Raw genomic sequence first — 11,115 nt, 5'->3', positions numbered from 1 at the left:
ATAAAGTCACCATTATGTACAATTATAATGCACCAATAAAAAAGTGGAAAAATAAAAATAAACTAATTTTATGAATGCATTACTGAACTGGTAGAAAAGTAAGAAAATTTTTGAAAGTCCCCCAAATCAACAGAAAACCCAGTTCCAACAAGTAAGTGTCCATGAAGGCCTGGGAGGTAGTCACAGGACTCCTGTGGACCTGGAGCTTGGGTTTCAATGGATCAACACAAAGAAAAGGGGCTCAGGAGACAAAATCTGGAAAGATGAGAGACAAGGGGGAGAATGTTTTATCTCACACTCAAAAATTACAGGACACAGCAGGAAATGGGAGGTACCTGTAGGAGAAAGGGAAAGTAACGTGAACCTTGGCTACTGAAGCCAATTCCAGATAATGAGAGCAAAAGTTACAAGGAACAGTCACTCCCCATGAACTTCCCAGTGTGAAGGCTTTATACCGCCATGTCCTGTAACCTTGAACTGCACATTGAACCCATCAACCAAGGATTAGCTAAGAAATAGGCCTAAAATAACAAACTCAAAAGACTGTTATCACCCCATCTCATATTTTTCAAACATGCAATTTTTGGTTCAGATAGATGATACATAGATGATAAACAGACATACTAGATGAGATGTGCACAAGTACATATGTACAAATGTATGGTATATACATATATATTATATATAGAGAGAGAGAGAGAGAAGAGAGAGCGAGCGAGAATTTCGCCATTGTGCAAACATCACAGAGCATATTTACATAAATACTGCTATGATGTCATCGGCCATATAATCTTATGGGACCACCATCGTAAGCTTGGTCTGTCATTGAAACGCTTTTACATGATGCATGACTGTACATACATACATATACAAATATGATTATTTTTACTGGGTCTCAGGGAAAAGTGTATTTTTTATTGCAGACTAAGTTTAAAAAAAAATTCTATTAAACACAATTAAAGCCCCACATCAATTCCTTTCATGGGAAACTGAAGCCTACAGAGGGTGTAACCAAAAATGCTCCCCCAGTCAGGCAGAGTCCAGGTGAGGACCAGGTCTTTCTGTCTTTCCCCTTGGCAGCAAGGTGGTCCTAGAAGCCTTCAGCATGCACAGCTTTGGGCCAGGAAGCCACTTCTTGTGGACCTTGGGGAGGGAGCCACAGGAGAAGTCTGGCTCTCTACAAAACCAAGCATGAGGTGGTTTGCTTCAGTGCCTCCAGCTCCCTGGGGAGACCTCCTCCCCACCCCTTCTGCAGAAACTCCCCCAGCCCTCCTGTTGCTTCTGCTCTCCCACCATTAAGACCTGGCCTCAGGAAAGGACTTACTAACCTTCTGCGCATAAAGCTGTAAATTACTCCCCTGCTATCTTCATGACTATTTGCTCTTCTCCTGCAGGATTAAAAGTTTAAGCCAAAGACAAGAATTTCTAACAGTAGAGCTTTTACCTGACGTGAGCAAGCCAGCAGGGAAGCACTGAATGTAGCAGGGGAGGGGAGGCTGGCTGGCACCCTGTGCAGACACGGTGGTCCTGAGGGTGCCCTAGGAGTTGGCCTTGTTGCTCTCCCACGATCTCCTTCTTTGCTCGTTTCTTTGACCTGGAACCCTCTAATCCTCCCACTCGAAAGCTTGATAAAGAGAGTAACAGATAAGATTGTGAAGTTATGAATTTGCTATTTTTTAACACACTGAGCAAAATTTCTAATTCTAGATAAAGTCTGTCCCCTCAAAGCCTTCACCTTGAGGGACATGTCATTTATTTCAATAATGCTTCCATTCTCTGTTTTAAGAATATTAATAATTACCAATTATGAGATGCCTGCGATAGATCAAAAGCTATGCCAGGCACTTTACCCTCTGTACTCTATTAAATTCTATGAAAGAAGAATTGTCTTCTTTTAAACAAGACAAAACAAGTTTGATTCTAGGTGGATCAAACCTCATCAGTGGCCACAAAAACTCTAATCCCTAATTTTTAGTGATTGCACTTGATTCTCAATGACTTCAGGCTGTTTCCAGAAACCAAATGTACCCTTGAAATGCAAAGAGTGACCCCCACAGAGAACAGTCAAGAGAATGTGTCACATGCTCAGTTGGATTTCCCGAAAAGGAGTTCCAGGAATATTTTGTTCCATGGCAACATCTTTGCAATAAGTTCATGGCCTCCCAAGATGACTGCTTTAATATTTGAAGACACGTGCATGTGTGTGTGCACATGTGTGTGTGTGTGTGTATGTGTGTGTGTGTGTTTCTAGTCAGTTTTTTCACAGCTGTGACCAAAAGACCTCACAAGAACAATTGTAGAGGAGGAAAAGTGGATTTGGGGTTCATGTCTCCGTCCATAGACAGCTGACTCCATTGCTCTGGGCCCAAGATGAGGCAGAACATCATGGTTGAAGAGTGTGGAGGAGGAAAGCAGCTCATGACATGACAATCAGGAAGCAGAGAGAGAGCTCCACTCACCAGGGACAAAATATAAACCCCAAAGACACACCTCCAGTGACACATCTTCTCCAGACACACCCTACTGCCCATTTCCTCCTTATCAGTGGATTAAGTCACTGTTTAGATTAAGACTCTCATGGCTCAATCATTTCAACTCTGAACATTCTTGTGTCATCTAACACATGAACTTTTGGAGGACGCCTCATGTCTAACCACAGCAGTGTGTTTCATCAGCCAAAGCACTTTAGAGATACAGTCTATACCCTCGGATCTGACCTGGTACTTTGAGAGAGGAGGGAGACGAGGGTGTCACAGAATTTCTCTGTTGCTGGGCGAGAGGCATGGTAGCCATGTCCCCTGTGTCTGCCTCTGCTCCTCTCACCCCACCCCCTGGGCTGCATTGTTGGTGACAGCACACAGCAGTGACAGTGATGTTTGATCCCTTCCTGCAGGAGTCGCTGATCCAGAAAGCCTTCCCCTGTGAGGGTCCTCCGGGACTTTGCACACCATCCTCCTCCTTCAGCTCCTCCTTTATAGGGACAACTGAGTTTTTTGAGCTCATGGTAGTGTTCTGTGGGTCCACTGCCTGCTCCCTCCTGGGCAGACCCGTGCTCCTCAGCCCTTCACATGCAGACACTCCGGGGCTTTCCACCACTGGTTGGGTGAGCCCTGAAGCAGCTCAACTACCACCACTCTCCATCCTGTCTCTCTTGAAGCCCCAATCCCTCCTGCCTCCCCTCACTCAACCTCTGATTCTTGTTTAGTGGATAAGCAGGAGCTCGTGGCTGTGGATGCAGTTGTGGTCCCGTCTGCCTCCCTTCTGCTGCAACAGCAAATGCACAGGGTGGGTGGCACCTGCTGCTCAAGCACCTTCTTCCCCAGGCCTCCGTGACCACGCTTCCCAGTGTTTCTTCTCTCATCACCAGCCATGCCGTCTCTGTTGTCTTTGAGAACTGGTTCTGCTAGCCCTGCTGACCCAAGGTCCCAGGGACCAGTCCTTTGGCTTCTTTTCTATGAACACTCAGTTTCAGAGTGAGCTCACACTGCCCTATGGCTTTAAAATGCCATTTAAACATAATCCCTGACTCATACAGACTCTCTCCCAGTTCCAGATCCATCCACGCTCTCACTCACCCTCCATTGTCTCTTGGAAGCCACATCGTAACCTACCTGCTCAGAACCCGTGATCTTCCCCCAAACCTGCTCATCCTGAAGCCTCCCCCTTCTCAGGCAGTGGCTGCTCCGTTTTTGCAGGGATGAAGGCCAAAGCCCTTGGAGTCATCCCTGGCACCTCTCTCGCAGCTCATCCAATCAGTAAAGTCTCCTGTCATCCCTTGCCACCCCTTACCTCCACTACTGTCACCCCAATTGTCAGCTCCCTCCTCTGTCTGGATTATTACAGGAACCCCTCCCTGCTTCCACTCTTACCTCCCTGTCATTCCCAGAACAACAGCAAAGTGTTTTGTTCAAAGTTAAGTCACATCACTAGATGCAACAACAAAAAGACAAACAACTCTGTTCAAAAAATGGGCAAAGGAACCGACATTTCTCCTAAGATAAACAAGCACATGAAAAGATGCCCGGTGTCACCAGGGAAATGCAAATCAAAACCACACAGAAATCCCACTCCATACCTTAGAGGGCTGCCATAAAAATAAATAAATAAACGGAAAAGAGCGAATCTTTGTGAGGATGTGGAGAAATTGGGGAATGTGTGCACTCTTGATGGAAAGGTAAAATTATACAGCCTCTGGAAAACAGTATGGTGATTACAAGATTAAAAATGGAATTATCATATGGTCCAACAATTTCACTTCTGGGTAGATGCTCAAAAGAATGGAAAGCAACATCTCAAAGAGGTATTTATGCCTGACACTGGTCCATGCCTGAAATTCCAGCTATTCAGGAGGCTGAGGTGGGAGGATCACGAGTTTGAGACCAGCCTGGGCACCTTAGTGAGCCCCTGTCTCAAAGTGAAAAATAAAAAGGGCTGGTGGGGGGAGGCATCTCAGTGACACAGCACCCCTGGGATCAATCCCCAGGACTGCAAAGAGAGAGAGAGGTTTTCACACCCATCTACATAGAAACATTATTCACAATAGCTAATAAGACTAAAATGCTCACTGACAGATGAAAGGATAATCCAGATGTGACATAACCACCCAAAGAATATTGTTCAGCCCTCACAAAGGAAGGAAGATGGGACACGCGTTTCGACATGGATAAAACTTGAAGGCATTATGCTAAGTGAAATAAGACAGTTTCAAAGAGACAGAACAGTATGATTCTCCAACTAGACGGCACCCAGAGGGGGCAAGTTCATAGAAACGGGGAGTAGAATGGGGACCCCCAGGAGCTGAAGGAGTGCGATAGAGCAGTCCCCATCGAATGGGGACAGAGCTTCAGTTTTACAAGGTGGAAGTCGTCTGGAGAGGGGTGGCGGTGAGGGTGGCCAGTGTGACCACTGCATTTAATCCCATCAAATGGGACACTTGAATGATCAGATGGCACAGTTTATGTTAGGTGTTTAACTACCAGGAAAGAAAACGACTGGCCAGTCGGCTCAAAAATCCCACATTGGCACTTAGGGGGGACACAAAGCCCCCGGGCCCTCAGGGGTTCCAGGCCGCCTCGGCCCCTCTCCCTTCCTTGCCTGCCGCTTTCTTCTCACTGTCTGTTCCCCCACGGGGTCTCCTTGGCTCTTCCAAGAGCAGGTTGAGGTGCTCCTGGCTTTGTGATCAGGACTCCTTATGCAAGGAGTGTTCTCCCCTGCCCCTCTTAACCTGCTTTCTTTCTCTTCTTTGCACCCTCACCGCCTGGCATAGCATCCTCTGTCTCCTCTCCCTCCCTCCCAGCAGAGCTCCAGGGAGGAGGGTCCTTCTCCACTCCTGCTCATGGAGTGCTCAACAAGGTCCCTAGACCAGCTGCTCCGTCCCATCCCACCCAGCTTGCCTATCCATTTGGCTCTCTTCCCTTGGTTTTCTTCCTGGTACCACCGGACACTCCAGGAGTGGACACCCAGGAGCTCCCAAGGTACCCTCCGTCAATGCTGGCTGCTTGTACAGAGTCCCCCTTTGTGGTCCAAGAGGGGTATGTGCTTCTCAGTGAGCACGCCCCCACCACCCAAGGCCACCCACTGACCCCACTGACTCAAAGACCCCAAAGACCTGCTCAGGCCCTAAGAACACTGCCTGCCTCTAACAGGAGGGGATCTGACGGGGGACCTCACCGCCTGCCCACACTCCCATCATGCAGTACTTCCCCCAGCAGTGGTGAAGCCCAAGGCACGTCTACACAATGAAAAACTTCTCTTTTCAGTTCTCTTTCAGTGATCATGTTAAGGGATTGAACTGTGTCCCTCGAAAAGATGCATTGATCCATGTGTGGTGGCTCATGGCTATGATCCTAGTGACTCAGGAGACCAAGGCAAGAGGGTCACAAGTTTGAGAGCAACCTTGGATACTTAGACTGTTACGGTGTGGATATGAGGCGACCCCCAAAAGCTCATGTGCAGGAAGACAATGCAAGAATGTTCAGAGGTGGAACTATTGGATAATGAGAGCTATAGCCTCATCAGTGGATCAATCCACTGATACAGATTAACTGAAGAGTGACTGCAGGCAAGCTGGGTGTAGCTGGAGGAAGTAGGTCACTAGGGATGTGCCTTTGGGTTATGTTTTGTCCCTCATGAGCTGAGTGCGCTCGCTCTCTCTCTCTCTCTCTCTCTCTCTCTCTCTCTCTCTCTCTCTCTCTCTCTCTCTCTCTGCTTCCTGGCCATCACATCCGAGGCTGCTTTCTTCCATGCCCTTCAACCAGGATGTTCTGCCTCACCTCAGGCCCAGAGCTCTGGAAGCAGCCTCCTGTGGACTGAACCTCTGAAACTGTGAACCAAAATAAACTTCTCCTCCTTTAAGTTGCTCTCCTCGGGTCTTTTGGTCCAGCCACAAAAGCTGACTAAAGCAGAGACCCTGTTTTAGAGCACCCCCCGGGTTCCATCCCCAGTAGAGAAAAAAAAGAAAAAGAAATGCTGAAGTCAGCAAGGGACCCTATTTGGAAATCAGGTTGCGGCAGTGTCATTAGTTAGGATGAGGTCAGACTGGGGTGACCTGTGGTCCCCACGGGTGAGGACAGGAGAACCACAGGCAGACTGCTGTGTGCTGAGCAAGGCAGGGGAGGGGCGACAGAGCTGAGGCCCCGGAGCAGTGACAATCCCCAGCAGACTGTCAGAAACTGGAAGAGGCATCAAAGGAGTCTCCCCTCCAGTTTTCAGAGAGTGAGGGCCCTCTGACACCTTCCTTTTGGACTTCCCGTCTCTGACGTGTGTGACAACAAATTTCTATTGTTTTAAGCCCCTCTGTCTGTGGCAGCTGAGAAACTAATACAGACCCCAAGGTCCCCAGGAGCTAGCAAGCTTGTAATGCCTTTTCAACACTTGCTAATTGTCCCTGTTACACAGAGCAACCAGTCCTCTCCGGCTACGAGTTTTCAGCAGGAAAGACACCTCGCTAAATTTTAAGAGTGTTGTGTGATTTCATTATATTTATATTTATGATTGCTATCTATTTCTGGCAAGTGATAACTGGCACAACAGCAAAACAACATTTCCTTTTCAGATACACAGATTAAATTTCTTTAAAATGAGTTAATTTGAAGAAAAATATCATGTCACATTAATAGGAGTAGCACAAAAATATGGTAAAAATAGCACAGGTGAGGGTGGTAAGTGAAGTTCGGTACATACCATCTTAAGGAAAGTCAAGACCTTTAATGTCCCTTTAATGTCTCAAATCAAAAATGGAAAGAATATGAAAATGAAAATGGAAACTCATACAGTAGAAAGATCTTGACATGGGGGCATCCCATGCAGACAACCAGGGCCTGCAGACAGACAGCCTCCCTCTTTCTTGTCACCAGAGAAAACCAGTCTGAAAAACTAGGTCCCACTAAGCTTGGAGCCAGAGGAGCTGGGTGACAGTCATGTCACTAACATGATGCATGACTTCAGGCAAATGCCTCCGTCTTCCTGAACCTCAGCCTCCTCTCTGCAGAAGAGGACAAGACATTCTTCAAGATCTCTTCATTCTGAATTCTGTTTCTGGGACGTTGCTGATTTGGTGAGTTTCCCTCGTGGGGAAACATCTCATTTAAAAGAGACCTCGGGAAAGGGCTGACGGGAAATTCATGGGAGTGAGTTCCCAGTAGCGCAATCCCAGATGGAGTGGTATATGGGGGACAGATAGTTTTTAGGATGGTGGGTGGGCCACTCCTAAAACCATGCAGTTGGCAACCTCTGTCCCTACGAAGCTTCTGGGGTGAGGCTTCACCCCAGATTACAGCCTCCTGAGACAGACAGACAGACGTACACACACGCACAGCCAAGCTCGGCCCCCTGGACACCTCCTTCTGCTCTAGTAGGGATCGGGGACCCAGGGCAAATGCTGCATTTTTCATTTTTGAAAAGCAAAATGAAGCTATTTACTTATATGTACATCTATGCACATAGAGACAGAGAGAGAGAGAGAGAGAGAGAGAGCAGGAAAGGACCAGGAAGAAAAATCAGCTTTGACAACCTAATAAATGTCAATTTCTGAGGGGGGCCGAGTTCGAAGATGAATCCTTGGAACTTTAATTGGAGACATGATGCTCTCACCAGGCCGCAGCCCCCCTCCTGCAGATCCCTCCACAGATAGCAAGGCCCTTGCCTCTCTAATTGACAAGAGGCCTCTGTCTGCGGGGATTTGTTTCTGGGATGTCAAGATGCAAGGGGGGGAGGATTCCCGGGGATTCCGATGCCCCTCAGAGAGGAGAAGAAAAGCAGCAGAACTTGGGCCCCAAAGACAGAGGAGTCTGAGCAGCCACACGAACGCTACCCACACAGCGCCTGCCATGGAGGTGACCCAGCAGAGGCAAAGGGTCCCCCTGACCAGTGGGCTCCTTTCTGATCCAGAGATGCTCACTAATCCAGGCATGGTGGGGAATGGAGGAAGAGAGCCAGAGGGACTCGCAGGAGATGAGGAAGCAGGGGGTCTCCCAGGGAGAGGCAGCAGCTCCTGGTTTGGGGAGGATGACTCTGGAGCCAGTCTGCCTGGAATCACAGCCCAGCCTGGATCAAGGTCTGAACCTTTCTGTGCCTTTATTTCATCATCTGTAGAATGGAGACCATCACAGTCCCCACCTCAAAGCCCTGTGAGAGGTTTACATGGGCACTCACACTGGGACACTGGGACATTCACGCTCATGCTCATGTCATAAGGGACAGGGTGGTACAGGCACCCCAGCCCAGCACACAGCTCTGCCAGTGCCAGCTCCAAACTGTAGAGTCCTGGCACCAACGTCCAAACAGGCACAAGTCATGCACAAGACAGCCAGCTACCAAGGAGGACCACTGCTATGGTCAGCCGGGCAAGAGAAACAGACCTCACCGTCTGGCCCAGCGTGGGCTAGCCTGCTAACACGGGCTCCTGGGGTTTGAACCAGGACCTGGAGCATGCTCTCTGCCACTGAGCAAGGCTTCCAGCCCTGACCAGCCATTGTGGAATCGAACTCCAAGGAATGCCTCCCTCAAGACCCTGCACTCTGGCTGCTCCTGTCCCCTCCAGAACTCCCAGAAATTCTCTCCTAGGCCTCCTGCAAACCCTGCAATTTAATTCACTTTCATATTAGTAATAGTCCAAGGAACTAGCATCTGTATAGTGCTTCACAATTTCTTCCTTTCTGGGAACTGAACCCAGGAGGTCTTAACTACTGGGCCACACCCCAGCCCTTTTTTGTATCTTATTTAGAGACAGGGTCTTGCTGAGTTGCTTAGGGCCTCACTAAGTTGCTGAGGCTGGCTTTGAACTCACGATCCTCCTGCCTCAGCCTCCTGAGCCACTGGGATTACAAGTATGCGCTACCACATCTGGCTTACGAAGCAACTTTTAATGTGTGTTTTTTTGAATTGGGAATACATTGTTCTAAAATTTAAAAATCTACAGTAAAAAGCAAATATCAAAGAATCTCCTTGTCTATCCTTCCAGCCTTGTCCCTGATATATAACCATCAAAGTTTTTTTAGTTATACATAACAGTCTTAAAGATTCTTCTGGAGCTTCATTCTGTGTGCACAGGCAAATATTCCTATTTCCCTTTTTTCAAACACAAAACCCCACTCTATACCTGGCTTTTCTTCACTTGATGACTTAATTGGTAAGCTTTCTTCCTCTTCCCTTTTTACTGATGTGTAATTCTCCCTGATATGAATGGATCAAAGCCTCTTAGAGAGATCCCTGGGGATGGAGCCCAGGGCCTCCAGCATACCAGGCAAGTGCTCTATCCTGGGCCACACCCTCCGTCCAAAGAGATCCCCCCCCCACATGAGCATTTATATCACTTCAAATCTCTTCCCTACACAAACATCATACAACAAAGAGCTGTAAACAGATCCTTGGCACTTATGCAAATATATTTATAGGCTGAATTCCCAGACGTGGAATTGCTAGGTCAGAAGACTGTGTGTTTAAAATGTTGATAGATATTGCCAAATTACCCTCCATAGAGGTTATACACATTTGTCTTCCCAAGAGAAAGACGAGAGTGCTTATTTCCTTACAACATCACTATTACAGGGTATTATCAACTTTCTGGGCTGATGCCAATCTGATAGGTGAAAAAAAAATGTTTATCACAGTGTAATTTTAATTTACACTTCTCTTATTCTGAATGAGGTTGAGCACTGTTGTGTATATTTAAGGGCCATTGTATTTCCTTATCTTAGACATACTTCGCTACCCATTTATCTCCTTTGGTCTTCACAGTACCCCTGTGAGATACATGAGGAAAGTGTTCATAATTTCTGCATTTTAAAATGATAAAGCTTAAAGTCAAAGCATTTATGACTCTGGCTCAAAGCTGTAGGCTGGTGAGGAAGAGCCAAAACGCCATCTTGAATTTTTTTCTGCTGGCTGTATGTTTCCATCTTATCTTCCCCATTGAACAGTGGAAGTCTTATCTGCCTTTGAATCACCTCCCAGGAACCCAGAAGTGTGCTGAGATGTGGCAGAAGAGCGAGCCACGAACCCAGAGTCCAGAGCCCCGCTTTCTGGACTCTGTGAGTTACTGGCTGTGTGCCTCTGGGCCACTCCCGGGGCAGACTCTCCATATCTGCAGAACCAAGATTTGAACTAAATCACGAAGGCCCCTTCTAGGAAATGATAAGAGTGGGAAGCACTCCATGAATCTTTTATTATTATTTCTTTTTGAGTGGAGGAAATAAGCCTCCCAAGATGAGAACTTTCAAATCATACCCGTTTATGAGAACCTTGTTTAATCAGAGGTGGTGAGTGAGGAGCCTGGGCAGGGGGAGGGGCTCTGGGCAGAGCCCGGAGGGAAGAGGCGCTATGCGGTGACCGGAGTCTGCACAGACTGAGGGTTCGGTGCAGATTGTGCAGTTTTGCAAGCTGATTGGGAGCCGACTGATGGCTGGAAAATGGCCATTGTGGGAATTTTCATGCTACAACCATCAGCACGGGACAGCATCCCACATCCAGAGCCGGCTGTCCGCCCGGATTCATCTCTGCTTGAGGGTCTGCAAGAAATCATCATCGATGGGGTCCCTGGGAAATGGGCAAGACTTTTGGGGAGCACAGGGGGCTGGGGGATTGAGAAGAGCTCACCCATGCCAGAGTCAGTCACTG

Source organism: Sciurus vulgaris (assembly GCF_902686455.1).
Source record: "Sciurus vulgaris genome assembly, chromosome: 5".
NCBI classification, from domain to species: Eukaryota; Metazoa; Chordata; class Mammalia; order Rodentia; family Sciuridae; genus Sciurus; species Sciurus vulgaris.
The sequence above is the reverse complement of the archived record's forward strand: the minus strand, read 5'-3'. Positions refer to the sequence as shown.